General features: G+C 40.2%; 1 non-coding gene across 1 annotated transcript; it reads right to left on the minus strand.

Moving 5' to 3' along the window:
* Window positions 1-4,769: 4,769 nt before the first annotated feature.
* Window positions 4,770-4,876, minus strand: LOC141624582 (small nucleolar RNA R71). The gene has a single exon (XR_012534392.1). It is a non-coding gene; the product is annotated as a small nucleolar RNA R71 (small nucleolar RNA).
* Between the last annotated feature and the right edge of the window lie 9,047 nt (window positions 4,877-13,923).

The following is a 13,923-nucleotide window of genomic DNA, read 5'->3' on the forward strand; positions in this document are numbered from 1 at the left end:
AGACAAAAAGGAAAATGAAAATGGGGTCCTATAGCCCTCTAACCCACCGGTTTTGGCATAAAAAATTGAGAGATTTTCTCAATTTTTCATTCTTCTCATGTTTTATGATAAACAATAAACTTCTCTCTCTTGTTCTTCATAAAATCAAGTTTTATGATTCAAATTTGTAAAAATTAATCAATAATAATACTAGTAGTAGTATATGAGTATTAGTAATCAATTTTAAGGTAAACCACATTACAAATATCTAGTACATGTTATTTTGTGGGATTTTGGGATAGTCTTGGGTGCAATCAAGAGGAGAATCTCTACTTTGGGATTTTTGGAGGATCATCCTAATATTCATTATAGCTCAAGAACCAACAAGTAGGAGATCTTGTTGGTGCCCAAAATGGCCGAAAATTTGATTGTGAGGAAACGATTTTCTCATCTTTTGTTATTTAGTTTGCATGCATAATATTTGTAATTATTTTATGACTAAATAATTTCTCACATATATGAATATGTAAATTAATGAGATATAGATATCTAACAATACATTCGTCCAAGATCATACAAGCTCGATACCTCGTGCTAGCAAGATTAGCATTACGATACAATTGCAATCATCCTCCTATTTAAAGCTAGTGCAGTATTTCGCAGGGTACCGTCCCTCCCGCGGTTGTTCCCACATTGGGTTTTCCGCGTCACCAAATCTTACGTGTCAATTTTCCTACTTTATTTCCTTATTTAAATATCGTCATACAAACAAACTATCAAACATCCGACGAGTAAGACCGCATTGACCCGAATCAACCAATTATGTAAAAAATACCGAAACAGCTACCCTAGTTTACCCTCGATAAGTATATTGTATATTTAGAAGGTCCATTCGACCGACTAGGCCTTACACATATTTTCCACCTCATGACGTCACATTTTGGCAACTCGTCTGGTCCATATGACTGGGGGAGCACAAAAGCGAGAGATACCCTCGTGGTATTTAATGTTGTGAGTACCCAATAACCTACCCATAAACCTAACCATAGATCCCGTAGAACTATTGATTAGGGAATTTGTGTATATCATGTTTGATAATAGTTTTTTTTGACATAATTTGCATGTAATATAGTAACTAACTAAAAAAAAATAGGATAAGTATGTATTGTAAAACATATGTGTTTGGGCTAAAAATCACTCAAAAGGGAAAGGCCCACTTAATAAATAAATGGATCATATAAGAAGAAGAGGAGCCCGCGGTAGGAGTAAGCATGGAGAAGAAGGAATGGGCCGGCATATGCGTAGGAGGAGACCGAAGCCTACTGAAGGAAGCGTTTGGATTTAGGAAAGAGGATTCAGGTAGAAGTTAGGGAGAAGTCAGGGAGATCAGGGAGAATTGAGGGAGACTGCCAAACATGGAAAGAGTTATTATGGAAGTTATATTCCCTTTCCATAATCGAGGTAGGATATGTCTAGGGTTCTTACCCTATAAATAGCCAAGGAAGCAATCAAAGAAGGACATTCACATACACACACATGCATTCAATCAAGATCTTATCAAAACGATACCTCGTGTTAGCAAGTTTAGCATTACAATACAGTTGTAATCATCCTCCTATTCAAAGCTAGTACAATATTTGGAAGGGTACCGTCCCTCTCGCGGTTGTTCCCACATTGGATTTTCCACGTCACCAAATCTTACGTGTTAATTTATATTTCGTACTTTATTTCCTTATTTAAATACCATCATACAAACAAACAAACAATCAAGTATCCGACGAGTAAGACCGCATTGACCCGAATCAACCAATTCGGTAAAAAATACCTAAACAGTTTGGCGCCCACCGTGGGGCATTGTGGTCTTCAATCGTTGATAATCGAAGTACACCATGGATAAGAAAGCATCGGAAGCCGTGTCAGGTAGCAGACAACCATCACCACCGCCGACCTCTACTCAAAATCTAGCATCGACAGTGGTAACGCAGGCTCCAGGACATACCTCAAGAACCACACCAACAGCAAAAACCTCTTTGCCTCCTAAAACTCCTACTGTCACAACCCAAGCCAGATCGGATAAGGGAGCAGCGAGCTCAGGCCTTACCGCGCCACCCAGTCCAACACAAATCTTGCTCGCTGGCATAGAAAGCCTACAGAAGGCCATGGAAAACATGAGAGAAGACCAGAAGAAAGCTGAAGCTGAAGCAAGGAAGAGGGACAGAGAGCTCTGGGCGCAAATAGATATCCTAAAACAGCAGTCTGTCACCCCAGTAAGCAGGGTAGGCGAAGGAAGGTCCCAGCTAGTAGATCTGACACAGGGGGCATTGATGTGACCATAATTAGAGCATATTTATTCCCCGAATTAGCATTGTTCCCATGCTTTTTAGTGCATATTCGGGTCATTTATTGTCTTTAGTTCTTTGTTTTGCATATTCTTTGAGGTTTTGATCCCTTGGTAGGAAAGGAGTGCAAACCTTGCATTTTCATTGCAAACCGAGACTAAATTGATTGAATTCAATGACCAAGCATCAAGGAGAGACAAGATTAGAAGGCCTTTGTACATACTATAGTAGATGGGCAATGATGAGAAAAGATCCTTGCATCCCCGAGGAAATCCACAAGGTTTTTATGAAGAAAAAGGAAGAAAAGAAGAAGAAACGAGACTGCCCAGCAATCCGTGCGTCTTCCCCAGAAGACGCCCGTCTCCACCACCACAATCCGTGCGTCTTCACACCAAGACGCCCGGGCAGCAGCTCCAGAAGACGCCCGTCTTCACCCCAAGACGCCCGGGCAAAGACCACCAAATCCGCCCGTCCCGTGCTAAAGACGCCCGGATTCCAAGGCAGACCAATTTCGTCTTCTTCAAGCTTCAAGAAAGATGCACATCTTTTTCTAGAGACCGGCGTTTCCTTAAGTAGGGACTTAATCGTCATTTAAGCCCTTAGTTAACCCTAATTCATCCACCTAATCCCCACTATAAATACCCCATTAGTCTAATTAGAAGAGCATGTTCATCTTAGGAATCTTTAGTGTAGTTAATATCAATCAAATCTCTCTTTAATCTTGTAATCAACAATTAATCAAGTTTTAATACAAGTTTTATTTCCTTAATCTCTCTCTTGTTCATCCTTTATTTTGGGTAATTGAAGATTATTTGATTATTATTGGGAGATTGACAACCTCTCAATCAAGCATCAAGTACTTCTTTTATTCTTTGCTTTATTATTGGAATCATTAGTAGGTATAATTCTCTTAATCCCTTTTTAATTATTGTTAATTACTTTCATTTATTCATCATGTTTCACTTTGTTGGTATGATTGACAACCTTGCTAGCATGTTCAACATGATAATGAGTGAGTAGTTTCCTTAGCTAGGGTTCATGGGTAATTAGGGGAAACCAACATGGGGAATGATTCATGCTTAAATTAATATGCTTTCATGGTTTATTTGCTTGCTTGTTATGATCTCAACTCATGCACATGTTATGTTTGATGAAATGCGAGCCTATGAATCCTTGCACTTTTTACCCATCACCTACCTTTTCAATGAGACTTGTAAGACATAAACCAACTCGAGTCTCATTAGACCATGCATGTTGTTGAGTAGGGAAGATTAAGTCGACTTGTAGGTGTTGTACAATCTAATCGATTCGGCTCCGAGACACAAACTTTCCTAGGATTTTAAGATATAAACCAACTCAATCCATCACAACAATAATTGCTTGCTTATAATTTGAGAACATGTTTGTATGATCAATTCCCATGAATCCCCTATGACCCCATGACACCCTAGTGCTTTTTATCAATTGTTTACAACCCTTTTTATTCACCTTGCTTGTTTACCTTCATTGCTATTTAGTTTAGTGACCTTCTACATCAAACCCCAATTGTGACACCCCTAAGACACCACTAGTTGTAATAGAAATCTCATCTCAATTCCCGTCCCTTGGGATCCGACCTTTACTTACCTCTTTACTAATTGTAGAGTTGTTTGTGACGTTATAAATTGTGTTTTGGTCTAGGTGCTCCTAACGACAAGTAACCGAAAGATATAGTTAAAAACTAACACGACCAAAAATGGCGCCGTTGCCGAGGACGGTGTTAACTTGATTTCGATTTTCTTATATTGTTATTAGTTGTGTCTTTCTTTGCCTTGGGGAAGTAAAACTCCTCAAGGTTTGTTCTAATTATTTTCGAGTTGTTTGATATTTTGCATGTCTAGAAGGTCACAAGGTGACTTGTTACCCTTTGATCACGAAATTGAAAGAACTTTGACAACCAATAGAAGACTTGCTAGGAGAACTTTGAGAGGTATTGCCGAGGTTGTAGATATTCAAACAAATACTATTGAGTTCATCAACCCTTTTGCAAGAGAAGGTGAGGAGAACCCAACACAAAATCCAACACAAAATCAACCCACAATGCCTAAGTTTTCATCACATTCCGTACCCACCGAGGAGAACCTACCCAATGGTACTCCCACACCACAACATCTAACCGGAAATTTTATTGCCAAATCCGCATTTATCCAATTAGTCGAAACAAGCCAATTTGGGGGGATGCCTAGTGAAGACCCTCATTCTCATATGGAAACCTTTTGTGACTATTGTGATGCGATTTCTCAAACCGGTGTAACTCAAGACCAAATTCGATGGGTCTTATTTCCTTTTTCTCTCATTGGCACCGCAAAACAATGGTTGAAAGGCCTTGATAAGGCTACTCTAGGAATTGATTCTTGGAAGAAGTTGGCTCTAGCTTTCTACAAAAAGTTCTATCCACCGGAAAAGACTAACATGCTAAGAGCTCAAATTACGGGCTTTAAGCAAAGGGATGAAGAATCCTTGTATGAAGCTTGGGAGCGATTCAAAGGAATTTTTCGCTCATGTCCTCACCATGGACTTAGCGAGTGGTTCTTGGTACAACAATTTTGGAACGGTCTTTATGAAGATTTAAGGAACATTCTCAACATGGGATCAAATGGAATGTTCACCGAAGTTGATGACAATCAAACTTGGAACAAAATTGAGGAGATGGCGGTCCATAACTCACAATATAGTAGACCTCACAAGGCTACTAGAGGAGGAAAGCAGGAAGTGGATTCCATTACTCAGTTGGGTGCTCAACTTAGTGCTCACATTGATACCATCAATTTGAAGTTTGAAAAAGCTATGGCTAGACTTGAAGAAGCCTCAAAATCACCAAAGCGTCATGTTAATGCCATGACGGCATCTTCATCAATCCTAAGTGGGATATGTGAGAATTGTGGAACTTTGGGACATGACCAAAGTGAATGTAGGGGAACAAATGAACAAGTGAATGCTTTCCAAGCATACAAGAGTGGTACCCCTTATTCCAACTATTACAATGAAAACACCAAATTCCATCCAAATCTCTCATACAAAAGCCAAAATGTTCAAAACCCTCAACCAACATACACCCCACCTCCCATGAGAAACCAAAATCAAAGACCCTTTTACAATCAAAACCAAGGTTACCAAAATCAAACTCCATACAATCAACAAAATGACTAAGGTTTTAATGTTCAAAAAGCGGTCCTCCAAATGCAAAAGAATCAACAAGAGTTTTTCACTCAAATGCAAAAAGATAGTCAAGCAAAGGAAATCACCATCAACAACATCCTAGCTCACACCAAAATGTTGGAAACCCAATTGACTCAACTAGCATTTTCAAGCTCACAAAGACAAAAGGGGCAATTACCACCTCAAAGTAATCCCCCAAGACATGAAACGGTTAGTGCCATTCACTTGAGGAGTGGTACAAGGTATGAAGCACCGAAGAAGCAAGTTGAGGATGAAGTTGTGGAAGCTAGTGATAAAGAAGAAATTATGCAAAACTCCAATGATGGGGAACCATCAAAAGAAGAAATTTCAAAGAAAAATGAAGACAAGGTCAAGGAGAAGGAGCCCATTGTGATTAGACTTCCTTTTCCAAGTCGTCAAGCCAAGCCCAAATTTGATGACCAACTTGGAAAATGTATGGAAATTGTGAAGAATTAGGAAGTCTCAATTCCTTTCACGGAATTAATCAATCACGTGCCGGCCTATGCGAAATACATGAAAGACATCCTCACAAAGAAGAAGTCGATCCGGAAGCTTGAGACTATCGCCTTCACTAAGGTCAGTAGTGCAATACTTCAAGGGAGTTCACCTCCAAAACTCAAAGATCCGGGAAGCTTCTCAATACCGTGTACCATTGGCGACACCACGATCAACAAAGCCTTATGTGATCTAGGGGCTAGTGTGAGTGTTATGCCGTACTCGGTGAGTAAAAGGTTGGGGATGGGAGAGCTTAAATGCACAAATATCACACTCTAAATGGCCGATAGATCGACGAAGACACCATTAGGGATATGGGAAGATGTTCCCGTAAGAGTTGGGAAATTTTTCATCCCGGTGGACTTTGTCATTGTTGACATGGAAGAAGACTCCAACATTCCAATAATTCTAGGAAGACCTTTCTTACACACCGCGGGTGCGGTGATTGATGTAAAGCATGGAGAGCTCACTCTAGAAGTAGGAGATGAGAGCATAACTTTCAATCTTGACAAGACCATGAGAGCTCCCCGTTTGCACGAACCATGTTTTATGATTGATCATTATAGCCGGACGGATGATAGGAAGAAGTCGGAATTCCAATGGAAGAAGAAAATTGAAGATGCTCCATTCAAAGAGCAAGTGAATTGTAACAAAGAGAGCTTGAAAAGCTCATCAAAGTCAAGCAATGAAGAGGATGGCCTCATTGGACAAGACAAGAAAGTGGGAGAGTTGTCTCTATCAACTCGAGAGATCTTTAGTGATCAAGTAGATGAAGTTTGTGGTCTTTGAGACGATGAGTTTGAAGGGATTTTCAATCCCTATATTGGTAATGCTATCGATCAAGACCGACAACAAGGGCAAAGATCTATTGAAGATCTTTATCATGATAATGAACAAGCTTTTGACTACTTCTTCAAGGTGTTGAGCAACATCAAAAACACCTTGGACATGCCCCCATGACATCTCACTAAGGATGAGAGTTTGGTGGAGTCCTCCCTAAACCACCATTTGTAAATATTTCTAACTCCCTAACTCACATTTTAATTCTTACATTGCATTTTTGTCATTTTTGGATTTTTATTCTTTGATCAAGATAATTATCATTTTTGAGAGAAGTGAGGGAGGGACTAATGATTTCAATTGATGTGTAGTGCTTTAGCTTAGTGTGGGGATAGCAATTGCGTAGGCTATTCATGCCTTAGTAGTGCCCCCACAATGAAGAACACAGGATTTTGAAGAATGAAAAATGACACGGGATATGCAAGTACACGGATGGAACAAAATCTGGGTAAAAGGGGCAGAATCCGAGCGTCTTCGTGGGAATCCGCCCGTCTTCAGGAAACCCGGGCGTCTTGGTCAAAATTTGACCGTCCTTCTGAGCTGAAATTTTGAAATTTTGGGACTGTTGATAAATCCGAGCGTCCTGCAAGAGAATCTGCCCGTCTCCAGAAGGACGCCCGACCTGGAAGGAAAGACGCCCGTCTTTTTGGCTGAGAAAAACAAGAAAATTCACTGGAAAGGAATCCGCCCGTCTTCAGCGAAAGACGCCCGTCCCGCAGTTGATAAATCCGAGCGTCTTTGCTGAAAGACGCCCGTCTTTAGGCGAGATTCCTAAACCAATACAGACAGAATCCGAGTGTCCCGACGGAAAGACGCCCGTCTTCCCCCTGCAATTCAAAATTTTGCGGGTCTTTTATAAACCCCCTCCCACATTCATTTCTTCATTCAAAACACTACCCATAAACCCCATAACTCAAAACCCTCATCCTCTCCATCATCAAAACAAGATTTCCTCAACCACATTCAACAAAATCAAATCAAAACTTCCTTTTAACAACAATTAATCACTCCTCTTCCAACAAAAATCAAACCAAGCACCAAAATCTTCAACCTTTGAGTCGATTTTTGAAATTATAAAGGCAAAGCCTTTCATCTTTAAATCGATTTGGGTATACTTGGAAATTGAAGATTTTCACTCTTTTCTTGGTTCAACCATCAATGGCAAGGACAAAAGGAGCAACAAAGGCACCTAAGGCAAAGGCACTCTCAACAAGACAGAAGAGTCTTCAACCAAAGAAAGCCTCATTGGCTATGGTGGTAGCTAGTTCAAACTTGGAAGTACAACAACAACAACCTCCCTTGGAAGCAACAACATCAAAAACTCCGGAAATTGCTCAACTTTCGAACTATCCGGAGGTAATTTTCATTTCTAACTCCCATAGGGAAACTTTTGCCAAGTATGCTAGAAAATCCTTTCTATCCACCAAGTTTATTTGTGAAGATGCCTTGGACAAGTTGGGTGTCCTTGAACAAACCAAAGCCTTCTTTGAAGCCATGGGGTTGGAAAAATTGTTTGCTACAAAAGAATTGACATACCCCTCCCTTACCTTAGAATTCTTGAGTTCTTTGAAAGTTACTAAGGTAGAGACTATAGAAAACATCGAGTTCCGCCTTGCTAATGTGAGTAGGCGCATCACCTTTGAGGAATTGGGTAATGCATTGGGTCTTAGTGATTCACATAGTTATTTCAAGAATCCCGTAAAGTATGACCCCGCTCCTCTTTGGGAGGCGATTTCCGGGAGAAAATTTGAGAACTATCATGCTAGTCGCGCTCTATTAGTCCACCATCCGGGCATTAGAGTGTGGCACAAGGTCATTGGGAATACCATCATTGCAAGAAAAGATACCAAACACTTTACCAAGCTCGATTTTGTTCTTCTTGAGTCGGCCTTAAATATTGGAAGGGAATTCACCAAGCCTTTCAACTCTCTAAGGCTTTTGGTGGAAAGATGGCTAAATGTTGATTGTGGGAAGCAAGGCACCACCGTTATTGTGAATGGAGGTCTAGTCACTCTTTTGGCTAAGTACTTTGATCTTAATTTCAACAAGGATAGCAAGTATGTGGCGAAAAAGGGGGGTCATCTCATTGACATGGATGCTATGATTAACTAGTACAAGTGGGTTACTCATAACCCTCTTGACACCAAGTATGGGTGGCTCACAAGTGAGGCTAGATCTTTTACTTTGCCTTCAAAGATATGTCGTTTGAGTGTCCATCGGACCAACTACCTCCTTCCTCTCTCAAAAGAAGTCAAATACATCATCCGACAACAAAGGGGTGAAATTGAAATGCCCTCCTCTTCCATTGTCACACCACCCTATACTTTCAAGTACCAAGAGTTCAAACCCGAAGGTGTTGAAGCAAGCAAAGATTATATGACTCTACTTATGCAAGAGATGCACAAACAAGCTTTTAAGGATCGGTAAGATGCTTACTTAGCCGAATATCCACCCCTCCTTCATTTAGCTAGGCAAGGACTACTTGATCCTTCATGTCCTTTGCCTAGTTGGGCGGATAGGGAAGTCTTCTTTCCGAGTGCATCTAGGGGTGAGATTCCGGGTGACGATGAGGTTGTCGGTGATGAGGTTGTTGATGATAACATTGATGAAGAGGCTAGTGATGAAGAAGAAGAGGATGAGCAAAGAAGTGAAGAGGGAAGTGGTGATGAGTCCACTTCTATTGAGGAAGATGATGATAATGATGATATGGTGGAAGACTAGCAAGCTTTGGAGGCTCCTACCCTCTTGAGGTTTGTCTACTTCTTTCTTTGTTTTATATTTTTATCTTGATCATGGTTGGAGTAGTCCTAGAAACATAGAGGACTAACACCTCGGCCCCATTGAGGTGTTCTTATTTCATTGTTCCCACTTTTGAAAATCCAAAATGACAAATTTAGTTTCATGCATTGCATTTTGTGTGCATGAACCACCCCCAACTTTAGGACATTAGAAATAATGTCTAATTCGGTTTGGGGAAGTACATGCATACGCAACGGGAGGTAATCTAAATTACGCTCTCCGTCATAAACAAAAACCCATGCATCATGTAGTATAGATTAGTGTAGCTTGCATTTAGTGTAGAAATCATGAATCATGTTTGCATAATTTCCCATCATATTGGCCATTGAGGACAATGCCCATATTAGTGTGGGGATGGGGAATTCTAACTTAACTTTTATTCAAAAACCCAAAAAAAATGAAAAATTTCGAAAAAACCATAAAAATTTGAAAAATTAAAAAACCAAAAACAAGTTAATTTCCTTTGTAGTGTAGTCATGTATATATTGTTGTATATATTGTGTTTGTTCTATCCTTGTTCACATTGATCGACTACGCCACATCCGAGACATGAGGATATTGAAGACCGCATGGTATGATCTTTCCAATCTCCTTTTTCCTCTTTATGTTAATGACTATGTGGCTTTATTTTGATTGATGCGGTATAACAATGTGAATTTAGGACTTGCATTTAGTTTATATGGCATATTAGTTGGTAGAATCATTTGCATTAGGATGTTTATATGCTAGTTGCATCATGGCATGTAGTTGCATGTTAGAAAAATTTTGCGAAACCGTCTACTTGGGAAGCTTGACAAGTGTATATAGGCCCTAGTAGATGCTTTTTTTCTTCTTAAGACTTTGCTTGTTAGATTACTTGTAAAACACCCTAGGATGTGTCATGCTAGTATCCTTTGACCCATGGATTAAGGCCTAGTCAAGAGTACCTTGTGGTGTGATAACTCCTTGGCTACCGTTTATTCCAAGGTGACCCTTGAAACCATGCATCCATATATCACCCATGTTCTACCACATTTTTGTCATCAAAGGGAATGGGCACAAAAAGAAATTGATTTGAGTTTTATGAAATGAAAAGTGAAAGAAAGTTTGGAAAAATGCATCAAATGAAAAGAGGAGCAAAAATAGAACTCCTAAAGCTTCAAATATAAGGTACCCTCACTACATATGGGGTGACTTTGAAAATATTCAAAAAGAAATGCAAAGAAAAGTTGAAAGTTGTCAAGTATTGAAATGCCAAAAATCAAAAAGAAATGGCAAGAAAGTGTTCTCAAATGTTATATGCCACAAGAAATTGGGGGGAACAACAACAAATCAAACTCCCAAAGTGAAACTCAAATATCTATCGATCCCTTTATTCATCGTATCCATTTTTGTGCATGGTAGAGAGGGGACGACCCTTCTTCTTGTCTAGGCAAGAGGGGGAATTCCGCGATCCTCCAGTGTTTCTAACACCATAGGGAGTCTACTCTTGACAAAAGCACTTAACGATTGAGGATAAAGGTACCCTAGCTTGACACAACTTGGAGGTGATTTATTGGTATCCTTCTAGGCTTAGTAGTTTGAAGAAATTGCATCTATGAAGGAGTGTGTACCCTTGAATTGCTTCCCTTGTAGATAATTTCCGCCACTTAGATGAGGAAAGTGGCTATTCTTCTGTAGATGCATCAATTATTTGATTTTGTGTGCTTTAATGTTTGGATGTGTCGCCATTTTGGCAAGACCCACCTTGCCTTGCAAGAAGGCATCCTACCTCATGGTTATCTTGTTGTGAGTTGAAGGGACGGAGTGAGACCCGCTAATTGTCTCATATCGGCTATGTTATTAGGTTAGTTTAAATAATGGTCCTAGTCTTTGTCACCTCTTTACTCGGGACGAGCAAAGGTTCGGTTTGGGGATATTTGATGTGACCATAATTAGAGCATATTTAGTCCCCGAATTAGCCTTGTTCCCATGCTTTTTAGTCCATATTCGGGTCATTTATTGTCTTTAGTTCTTTATTTTGCATATTCTTTGAGGTTTTGATCCCTTGGTAGGAAAGGAGTGCAAACCTTGCATTTTCATGGCAAAACGAGACTAAATTGATTGAATTCAATGACCAAGCATCAAGGAGAGACAAGATTAGAAGGCCTTTGTACATACTATAGTAGATGGCCAATGATGAGAAAAGATCCTTGCATCCCCGAGGAAATCCCCAAGGATTTTATGAAGAAAAAGGAAGAAAAGAAGAAGAAACGAGACTGCCCAGCAATCCGTGCGTCTTCCCCAGAAGACGCCCGTCTCCACCACCACAATCCGTGCGTCTTCACACCAAGACGCCCGGGCAGCAGCTCCAGAAGACGCCCGTCTTCACCCCAAAGACGCCCGGATTCCAAGGCAGACCAATTTCGTCTTCTTCAAGCTTCAAGAAAGATGAACATCTTTTTTAGAGACCGGCGTTTCCTTAAGTAGGGACTTAATCGTCATTTAAGCCCTTAGTTAACCCTAATTCATCAACCTAATCCCCACTATAAATACCCCATTAGTCTAATTAGAAGAGCATGTTCTTCTTAGGAATCTTTAGTGTAGTTAATATCAATCAAATCTCTCTTTAATCTTGTAATCAACAATTAATCAAGTTTTAATACAAGTTTTATTTCCTTAATCTCTCTCTTGTTCATCCTTTTTTTTGGGTAATTGAAGATTATTTGGGTTATTATTGGGAGATTGACAACCTCTCAATCAAGCATCAAGTACTTCTTTTATTCTTTGCTTTATTATTGGAATCATTAGTAGGTATAATTCTCTTAATCCCTTTTTAATTATTGTTAATTACTTTCATTTATTCATCATGTTTCACTTTGTTGGTATGATTGACAACCTTGCTAGCATGTTCAACATGATAATGAGTGAGTAGTTTCCTTAGCTAGGGTTAATGGGTAATTAGGGGAAACCAACATGGGGAATGATTCATGCTTAAATTAATATGCTTTCATGGTTTATTTGCTTGCTTGTTATGATCTCAACTCATGCACATGTTATGTTTGATGAAATGCGAGCCTATGAATCCTTGCATTTTTTACCCATCACCTACCTTTTCAATGAGACTTGTAAGACATAAACCAACTCGAGTCTCATTAGACCATGCATGTTGTTGAGTAGGGAAGATTAAGTCGACTTGTAGGTGTTGTACAATCTAATCGATTCGGCTCCGGGACCCAAACTTTCCTAGGATTGTAAGATATAAACCAACTCAATCCATCATAACAATAATTGCTTGCTTATAATTTGAGAACATGTTTGTATGATCAAGTCCCATGAATCCCCTATGACCCCATGACACCCTAGTGCTTTTTATCAATTGTTTACAACCCTTTTTATTCATCTTGCTTGTTTACTTTCATTCCTATTTAGTTTAGTGACCTTCTACATCAAACCCCAATTGTGACACCCTAAGACACCACTAGTTGCAATAGAAATCTCATCTCAATTCCCGTCCATTGGGATCCGACCTTTACTTACCTCTTTACTAATTGTAGAGTTGTTTGTGAAGTTATAAATTGTGTTTTGGTCTAGGTGCTCCTAACGACAAGTAACCGAAATATATAGATAAAAACTAACACGACCAGGCATCAGACAGCAGGAATTCACTTCGGCAGATACCAGCTGAACTGGTAACAAGGTTGGATCCAGTTACAGTACCGACGGATGAAAGAATAACCCCACAGGGGCTGGGATACCTCACACCAGACAACTGGCCATCAGCCAGCTGTGTGGAGGCACGAACAGGTGGCATCCCTATCAGCAATTTCGCGACGATTGATCAGACACCTGGAGCAGGACCCGAGGGGAACCAACAAGTAAACTGGAAGCAGGGAACGATCGTTACTTCAACCCCACTAGCTACTGGGACACATCAGAACCTTCAAGAATTCGGGTCAGGAGGCAGGATATTGAATCGGCCAGCAGCTGACAGGCGGACTCCCGACTAAGGCAGCATAACGAACCAGCAGTACTTGGAGCTAAGAGAGATGCTAAGCAGGGTCCTAGGACTGCCACCCCCACTCGAGAAAGCAGCACCTGACAGCTATGCCGACTCACCATTCGTGGACACCATATCCATCACAGCCATGCCAAAGGGATTTACAAATCCAAATACGCCTCTCTCTGACGGCACAACAGATCCCTTTGACCATATAAGCCAATACAAGCAGAAGATGATGACAGTAACAACCGTAGGTCAGGTCAAGGAAGCTTGCATGTGTAAAGGATTTGG

This window comes from Silene latifolia, chromosome 1 (genome assembly GCF_048544455.1).
Source record: "Silene latifolia isolate original U9 population chromosome 1, ASM4854445v1, whole genome shotgun sequence".
Taxonomy (NCBI): Eukaryota; Viridiplantae; Streptophyta; class Magnoliopsida; order Caryophyllales; family Caryophyllaceae; genus Silene; species Silene latifolia.